Source organism: Oratosquilla oratoria, chromosome 1, assembly GCF_046742065.1.
Source record: "Oratosquilla oratoria isolate Oo_2021 chromosome 1, ASM4674206v1, whole genome shotgun sequence".
NCBI lineage: Eukaryota > Metazoa > Arthropoda > Malacostraca > Stomatopoda > Squillidae > Oratosquilla > Oratosquilla oratoria.
In genome coordinates this window covers 81,230,905-81,240,904 of record NC_134777.1, presented here as the reverse complement: position 1 = coordinate 81,240,904, position 10,000 = coordinate 81,230,905, and the positions used below count along the sequence as shown (strand labels likewise).

At 41.0% G+C, this 10,000-nt stretch overlaps 1 protein-coding gene across 1 annotated transcript in view; it reads left to right on the top strand.

Moving 5' to 3' along the window:
* Positions 1 to 10,000, top strand: part of LOC143028755 (atrial natriuretic peptide receptor 1-like) — a 944,795-nt gene that overhangs the window by 159,408 nt on the left and 775,387 nt on the right. The gene's annotated exons all lie outside the window — the stretch shown is intronic.

Genomic DNA, 10,000 nt, shown 5'->3' with positions numbered 1-10,000 from the left:
ATCTTCCATTCTCATAACGTGTCCAAACCATCTCAACTTCCACTCTTCTCATTTCGGCTGCCCGAATGCGACATTTTAATCAAAGGGACAAAAATGTAGAAATACACAGGGAAAAAATATGAAAAAGACATAATAGAAAAATTTAAGGAACAGTCAAAACTATGTAAATGGTAAACTAAAAAATAAACAGGAAATAGTGAAACTACACCAAGGGGATACGGAATACACAAGAAGATGCAGAAATGGCGGAAGTCATGAGCAAATACTTCAAGTCGGTTTACACTAGAGAAAAAATACAACATCGGGATGAAAGGAGAGAAATGAAACTCCTCCCCCGCATGAAGGAAATAATTTCTCATCTTTCTCACCCTACGCCTGGTAGGAATAATCCTGTCAGCGGCAGCTCTTCACTAGACTTCTCCATGCGTCTCTATCCCCGTAGGTCTCTTTTTCTTTCACTTCTGGTAAGTTTGTGTCTCTTCTTTCTAATGTTTCTTAAACACCTTTAATCCATCTGGTCCTGGGTCTCCCTACTGGTCTTCTACCTGTGGGTACCCATTCCAGCATTTGTCTTGGGTACCTCCAATCTTCCATTCTCATAACGTGTCCAAACCATCTCAACTTCCACTCTTCTCATTTCGGCTGCCTGAATGCGACATTTTAATCAAAGGGACAAAAATGCAGAAATACACAAGGAAAAAATATGAAAAAGACATAATAGAAAAATTTAAGGAACAGTCAAAACTATGTAAATGGTAAACTAAAAAATAAACAGGAAATAGTGAAACTACACCAAGGGGATACGGAATACACAAGAAGATGCAGAAATGGCGGAAGTCATGAGCAAATACTTCAAGTCGGTTTACACTAGAGAAAAAATACAACATCGGGATGAAAGGAGAGAAATGAAACTCCTCCCCCGCATGAAGGAAATAATTTCTCATCTTTCTCACCCTACGCCTGGTAGGAATAATCCTGTCAGCGGCAGCTCTTCACCAGACTTCTCCATGCGTCTCTATCCCCGTAGGTCTCTTTTTCTTTCACTTCTGGTAAGTTTGTTTTTCTTCTTTCTAATGCTTCTTCAACACCTTTAATCCATCTGGTCCTGGGTCTCCCTACTGGTCTTCTACCTGTGGGTACCCATTCCAGCATTTGTCTTGGGTACCTCCAATCTTCCATTCTCATAACGTGTCCAAACCATCTCAACTTCCACTCTTCTCATTTCGGCTGCCCGAATGCGACATTTTAATCAAAGGGACAAAAATGCAGAAATACACAAGGAAAAAATATGAAAAAGACATAATAGAAAAATTTAAGGAACAGTCAAAACTATGTAAATGGTAAACTAAAAAATAAACAGGAAATAGTGAAACTACACCAAGGGGATACGGAATACACAAGAAGATGCAGAAATGGCGGAAGTCATGAGCAAATACTTCAAGTCGGTTTACACTAGAGAAAAAATACAACATCGGGATGAAAGGAGAGAAATGAAACTCCTCCCCCGCATGAAGGAAATAATTTCTCATCTTTCTCACCCTACGCCTGGTAGGAATAATCCTGTCAGCGGCAGCTCTTCACTAGACTTCTCCATGCGTCTCTATCCCCGTAGGTCTCTTTTTCTTTCACTTCTGGTAAGTTTGTGTCTCTTCTTTCTAATGTTTCTTAAACACCTTTAATCCATCTGGTCCTGGGTCTCCCTACTGGTCTTCTACCTGTGGGTACCCATTCCAGCATTTGTCTTGGGTACCTCCAATCTTCCATTCTCATAACGTGTCCAAACCATCTCAACTTCCACTCTTCTCATTTCGGCTGCCCGAATGCGACATTTTAATTTGGTGTTTAGGGACCAGGCTTCACTGCCGTATGTTAACACCGGTCTTAACACTAAGACATAAATTGTCTTCTTGCATTGAAGTGGGATGCTTTTTTCTTTTAATAGTGGGTATAAAATATTTAGGGTGTTGTTATATTTTGTAATCCTGCTGTTTATTTCAGTCTCCTGCTGGTTATTATCACTGAACTTCACTCCCAAATACTTAAAATGTTCGACCTGTTTTAATTGTTGTCCATCAACTTCAATTCTTCCCTCAACTCGCCTTCTGTCGACACACATTACTTCCGTTTTTGTAACATTCATCTGCATCCTGTATTGTTTTAGCACATCATTCCATTTGTCCATTTCAGTTTGTAGATCTTCCCAACTGTTTGCAGCTATAGCTATATCGTCAGCATACGCAAGCACCAGTGGGTTCATATTTCTCTCTCCTTCAATATCCTTAATTATCCTATCCATGTACATTATAAACAATAATGGAGATAGCACTCCGCCTTGTCTTACTCCACACTTGACCCTAAACCACTTACCGTCTCTTTTCTCAGTCTTTACTCTACTTTCACTATTTTCATATAAACTCTTGATAGCTTTTATTAGACTCACTGGTACCTCGTATTCATCGTGTTCAATAGCTTGCCATAACTGATCTCTTGGTACTCTATCGAAAGCCTTTTGAAGGTCAATAAACCCAAGGCATTTATGTCTGTCCCACTCCCAACATTTTCCATTAAGATTTTTAGAGTAAAGATATTATCGATTGTTCCTCGTCCTGGTCTAAAACCACTCTGAGATTCTTTTATTTTATGTTCAACTATGCTTCTTAATCGTTTTTCCAAAATTCTTTCAAATACTTCAAGTCGGTTTACACTAGAGAAAAAATGCAACATCGGGGATGAAGGGAGAGAAACGAAACCCCTCCCCCGCATCAAGGAAATAATAGTAACACAAAAAGAAATAATATATCAAATAATGAACCTTGATGTCAGGAAACCGCACGCCCCGGATGGGATAGCAAAATGGATATTAAAAGAATGCAAAGAAGAACGGACGAAATATATAATATAATAAGTTGCTCACTCAAACAAGGAAAAATACTAGAAGACTGGAAAAATGCTGATATCGTACCAATTTATAAAGGAGGAAATAAGGAAGACCCAACAAATTACAGACTGGTTACCCTAACAAGCAAGGTAGCTAGAATATGTGAAAAAAAAAAGGATGGATAAAATATCTGGAGGAGAACAAGTGCCTAAATCTGAGACAATTCGGATTTAGACAAGAAGGATCATGTACCACAAATTTGATCTCTCTTTACTCAAGACTACTAGACATGATACAAGAAAGGGACGGATAAGCTGACTCTGCGTTCCTAGATCTACAAAAAGCTTTTGATAAAGTCCTTCACAAAAAAATATTAATAAAACTGGAAACCATATAGGAAGGATACAAGGAAAACTGTTGAAATGGATGGAGGACTTTTTGCATGGAAGAAAAATGAGAGTAGTGCTCAGAGATAAGAGTTCTAATTGGGAGGAAATAATTAGTGGAGCTCCACAAGGATCAGTATTGGCTCCAATAATGTTTGCTATCTATGTTAATGACACGAACGAGGGTGTGGAATGTTATATGAATTTCTTTGCTGATGATGCAAATTTTTTAAAGTGAGTACTGAAACGGACTGTGACTCACTACAGAAAGATCTGAACAGGGTCTGGGAATGAAATCAGAAGTGAGAAGTAGACTTTAACATAAAGAAATGTAGCATAATGGAATTTGGGAAGGTAAAAAAAAATATCAAGACAATATGAAATTGGTGAAAAAAATTAACGAAAGTGGGATCTGAAAAAGACCTGGGAGTAATCATTACAAAAGATATGTCCCCTGACAAACATATAAACAAAGTTGTCGGCGAAACCTATAACTTGCTAAGATTAATAAAAGTGACTTTTACTTACTTGGATGAAGAAATGATCAAGAAAATTCTAGTCACACTGATAATGCCTAAATTGGAGTATGCAGTGACAATATGTTCGCCCAGTACTAAAAAGAATGTAAAGAAAATTGAGAGAATCCAGAGAGCAACTACAATGATGGCCCCAACACTATAAAAAATGTCATATGAAGAAAGATTGTCAAAACTAGAACTACCAACTCTGGAACAAAGAAGAGAAAGAGATGACTTGTTGACCAGCTATAGAATTATGAAATATGTAGAAGTCTTTGATACAGACGACTTACTAAATTTGGATAAGAGAAACACAAGAGGACACGAAAGGAAACTCAAAAAGGACATTTATAGAAGAGACATGAAAAAACAGCTTTTCCCACAGAGTGGTGGGTGCATAGAACATATTAGACGAAACAATAATGTGTGCAAAAACAATATAACATTTTAAGAGCAAATTAGATATGGCGAGATACAGAGACAGGGCTCCACGAGCGTAGCTCCCATCCCGTAAGATAAATACAACTATGTAAATAAACACACACACACACACACACACACACACACACACACACACACACACACACACACACACACACACACACACACACACACACACACACACACACACACACACACACACACACACACACACACACACACACACACACACACACACACACACACACACACACACACACACACACACATACACACACACGCGCAAACACACACACGCGCAAACACACACACACACACACACACACACACACACACACACACACACACACACACACACACACACACACACACACACACACACACATACACACACACACACACACACACACACACGCACACACACACACACACACACACACACACACACACACACACACACACACACACACACACACACACGCACACACACACACACACACACACACACACACACACACACACACACACACACACACACACACACACACACACACACACACACACACACACATCACACACACACACACACACACACACACAACACACACACATACACACACACACACACACTTACACACACACACACGCACACACACACACACATGTAAGCACACATACAGCATAAAGGCTACACTAGGTAGTTCCATGTCCCTTGATACCTGTCATCCCTATCCATTAAGTTATGTTATTTTCTGCTAAAACGACCAAACATTTTAGCACCCACTATATGGTAACTAAGTCTATTCCATTCGTTAACATCTAAATTTATCCAATCTAAATCCATTATTACGAGTCCTGCTCTGCTGTCTTGATATGATGACCTTGTCTGCATCACCCTCATTAAAGCATTTGACCCATCTGCATACCTTTACTATATCACTCCACACTCTTACCACCTGCCATCCCTATCCATAAAGTTATCTCATCTTCTCTTAATTGTTTCTGCGCTCAATGCATGGTTACTAGTTCTGATACCTTTTCTCTATGTATCCGGACTGAAAGGGAGAGAGAGCAGAGGTGACCGGTGGCACCTTTGGGAGTGAAGCACGGGTCCGCAGGGTCGCGCAAAGTGTGCCAGAAACCAATTAGTCACAAGCGGTGCGTAGTACTCGCATGAAACCAGCGAGCAGAGGAGGAACAGATGGGACGTGCTGGGAACTCTCGCGCACGGGGAGGGGGTAAATGGCCTCTGGCCGTCTGGAAGCTGCCGTGAGCCCCATTGCCGCCCATGAGGAATGCAGTGACCGGAGGAAATGGGAAAAACGTTAACCAGTTCAGATGGGGTTAATCGAGATGTGCTCTAGTCATTTCTCTATCCAGGAGTGCCGCATACATGAAGAAAAGAAAGAAAGAAAAAGAGAGAAAGGAAAGGAGGAAGGAAGAAGAAGAAAAAAGGAAAGAAAGGGAAGAAGGAAAGAAGAAAGGAAGAAAGAAAGAAAGAAAGAAAGGAAGGAAGGAAGGAAGGAAGGAAGGAAGGAAGAAAAGAAGCAAAAAAGACAAAAAGAAAATATGACAGTGATTGGAGTTGGAGGGAAAAAGCCACCTCGTGCAGATGGTACTAGTCGGTCGATATGAATTGGCACAGACTCTCTATCCAGGGGTGGAGCGAAATGAATAAATAGATTAACGTGGGGGCATCCAGAAAAAAAAAAGAGCCGCCAGGTGGGGAAGATGCTCTGGCTTGGGTGGGTGTGGGGGGGGGGAAGAAAAGGGAACCCAGATGGGTGATGCCACGGGATTAAGAGGAGGTCTCCTGGAGGGGGATCGGGGGTTGGTCTTCAGATAGGGATTTGGGGTCCAGGAGGGGAGGGATGGATGGATGGATGGATGGAGGGAGGGAGGGAGGGAGGGAGTGAGGGAGGGAGGGAGGGAGGAGGAGTCGATATAAGGCAAAACAAGGGTAGGGGAGAAGGAAAGGAACGCAAGGATGGAGGAGACTTGCAAGAGACCATAAGACCTACACTAGGCAGTCCCATGTCCCTTACTACCTGTCATTTCTATCCATAAATTTATCTCGTCTCTTTAAACAACAAATTGTCTCAGCGCTCACCACATGGTTGCATGTTTGTGTCTACTGCTAGCATATTTGTTCCTCTTTTTATTGGTGCCTTCTCCAGCACTGTGTGATGTTTGTGAGAAGTTGAGAAGTATGCTGGTGGACTGTCCCTCCTTGAATTCATATTGGTTTGGAGATGTGGATAGTTGATTACTTATGGTTCTTTGTGCTAATGGTTTTCCATCAGCTTTGGGAGTAGTGGATAACAGTCTGATTTGTCTGTAGGATGCAGGGTTTTCAGGTAGATTGTTTAGTTGTGTGATTTTTATCTATTCTAAAGGTGTGCGATCTTGATAGAAAGAAACAAGGAAAAAAGTAGGACAATTGTGACTGCAGAAAATAAAGCAGAGAAGCCAAGTGATTGAAAAGGCCTGAAAGGAAAGCGAGAGACAGAAGAAACGCATACTTTTACGTTAAAATATCAAACAGAAACGTAAGAGAAAATAAAAGGGAAAGGAAGAAGAACATAAAGGTTTGCAAGAAATACTTTTTTTTTTTTTATAAAAATAGAGGAGAAATGATGAGAAATAGAACAATATTGAGTACGGGAGGAAAGAGAAGAAGGAAAAGGACTGACAGAAAACAAATTAAAAGCAATACAAGGAGTGGGAAAACTTAAAAATTATTGTGGTTTAAAATAGCTAAGAAAAATGAGATTTTATATCTCGAGGGAAGGGAATAAGAACAAAGATAAGGGAAAAAAGAATATTTTGAAAAAAAGAAAAGAAAAAAAGGTGAAGGACTGACGAATGAATCTGGAAGGATTACAAGGAACGGAGAAATTATCTTAAACAAGACATCTTGTCATCGGAGTTGAATGGGTTAAGGTCAATGTGGTGTCAATGGACAAAAGAAAAATGGCATTCAATAGACAAGTGATGAAAGTTTCATACTGGATACAAATCAGGCAGAAAATAACGGTTGCAAACTGTCAGGACGTATATTCAATTTGGAAACTAATAGAAACAACATCGTCAAAAGTGTATTCAATTAATACTATAAATTTCCTTCAAAGGCAGTGGAATGTAGATAAACACCGAAGCAATATGCTGCAATGTATGGCTGTTATTTGGTCCGCTTGTTTAGTCATTTCTTCGTTGAACTATCTATTCTTAGCATCCGACCTAGCTATGGACCAAAAGATCTCCTGTCAGTATACTTTCTTTGTAATTCTTTGTAAGAAATTCAATCTGGAGAAGAAGAAGAAGTAGAATGGGAGGAACGTGTCTGGAGGATGTGGAACGAGTGGGGAAAGGGTCATTACAAAGTGTGGTTCTTATAGGATAAAAGGAAAACAAAAATGGGGAAATTTAGGAAAACTTTGGACATGGAAAGAAAGAGGAGAGGGAGGAAGGATGATAAAATGTTGTTGAAGCTGAAGGAATTTTCTCATAAAAATGTGGTTTTAGATAGAAAGAAAAATGAAAAAAGAGGAAGTAGCAGCAAGAATGATAAAATGGTCTTCAAGAAATACAAGGAACATCGCATATTTTTTATGCAAAGGCAGTGTTAAGACCCCGCCCCCCCCCCCCAAAAAAAATGAAAGAAATTTTTTGAATCCGGGCCAAGAAGTGCGAAGGACCAGATTCCCTCCACACACACACACACACACACACACACACACACACACACACACACACACACACACACACACACACACACACACACACACACACACACACACACACACACACACACACACACACACACACACACACACACACACACACACACACACACACACACACACACACACACACACACACAAACACACACACACACAAACACACACACACACACACGCACACACACACGCACGTGTATCCGTGCGTAGGGTTCCCAGGGCGTAGCCGGACACATCAAACACTATGTCACATTTTCTTCACTTTATTTCCTTGATTTTAACAGTCTCATTACACCTTAGCATCACCACTAACAGTATTCAAGTACGTCACCGACCCGCTCTCTCGGGCCGTGCGTCTGGTTTTGTTCAGAAATACGCTGACGCATACAATCGGTCGGTTATCGACGATGGTGCTTACATGATTATTAACGGGAGCCTACAGTTTCTTACAACCTAATTCTTATGTTTACGTATAGGTACATCTCTAAACTTATTATATATGTGTATCCAAAGGGGAGAAGCTCGTTGTTATGTTGTTTTTCGTAATTGCCATGCCTGGCGGTGGACTGCACTTATAAGTGTGCGTTAGTGTGTGTGTGTGTGTGTTTCCTGTTTGTCGCGAAGCTAGGGTTTGCTGGGTCAGCGAAATGTGTATTTTACTGGACCTCGTGATGCTGAGTCGGCGTTTGATGCTTGTGGTGGACACTGAGTGAGGAAGTGGGTTATATGACTGGGGTTATATTACTCGTCTTGTATATGAGGCGTATACACACACACACACACACACACACACACACACACACACACACACACACACACACACACACACACACACACACACACACACACAAAATGAATGAGTCTCTTGCATCCTGTGAAGGAGATCAGACAACAACAGGAAATTTTGGGCACTGGGAGAAACAATTTTGAAAAATAGAGGTAGCGGCTTGAGTCTTTTGAAGAAGCACAGAAATCAACAGGAATTTTTTGAAAATAAGAACATAAGGATGAAGGAGACAGGCACTCGTACATTAGGCAGTTCCATGTCGCTTACCACTTTTCATCACTATCCATAAAGTTATCTCGTCTTCTCTTAAAACAACCCGTTGTTTCAGCGCTTACTAAATGGTTACTAAGCCTACTTTATTCGTTAATCATTCTGTTGGTAAATCATTTCTTGTCCGTTTTCTTTTTAAACCTTGAAGATGCTCTTGAACAAGAAACAAGGCCACTTTTTTAAACCAAAGGCAAGATATAAGCCAGCCAAGAGACAGAGGAAGAGGAGGAATTGGAGATGGTATGAGACTGGAGGAAGTATCAGGACAAAAGACCGAAGATGTCTTTTTTCGGGAGCTTCCGAAGTCATCAGAGATTACGTCTCATGTCATTAATATAATTATGACGAATCTAAAAAGAAAGAGACTGTAGGGAAGAACAAGACGAATGAAGCGAGGAAAAGAAAGATTATAATAAAGAATGAGAAAGTGGTAGGGTGGGGGGACAAAAAAGAAAAAGAAAGAAAGAAAGAAAGGAAGTAGAAAAAAGGAAAGGAAGGAAGGAAGGAAGGAAGGAAGGAAGGAAGGAAGGAAGGAAGGAAGGAGGGCAGTGAAGGAGGGAAGGGAATGAAAGTGGAAGGAAGAGGGGGAAAGGAGAAGTGAGTTAATGAAGGTAGTTGAAAGCTGGAGAAGGGAAGGGGATGGAAAGGGAACTAATCCAAAAAGAGGGATGAGCGGGGGGAAAATACAGATGAATAAAGTGTAAAAATTCTAACGCTGTGCATTAGAAACGTGATTGAAAACCAGAGAGCAGGGATTCCTTGGGCGTGGGTGGAGAATCGACTCCTTTGCTACACGTTGAGGGCTGCAGAGGTGAAGACTAGAAGAGCCTGGCGCCGCCATAGCTGAAGTCTGCTCCGTGCCATGGAAGGTATTGTGGAGTTAGGCTCGTTTTGCACGTAACGACTTTTCGTCGTGCGCTGTCCACGGCATGACGTCTTGCTTTTAATTCACCATGGGTGTCTATGGACTCTTTCACACG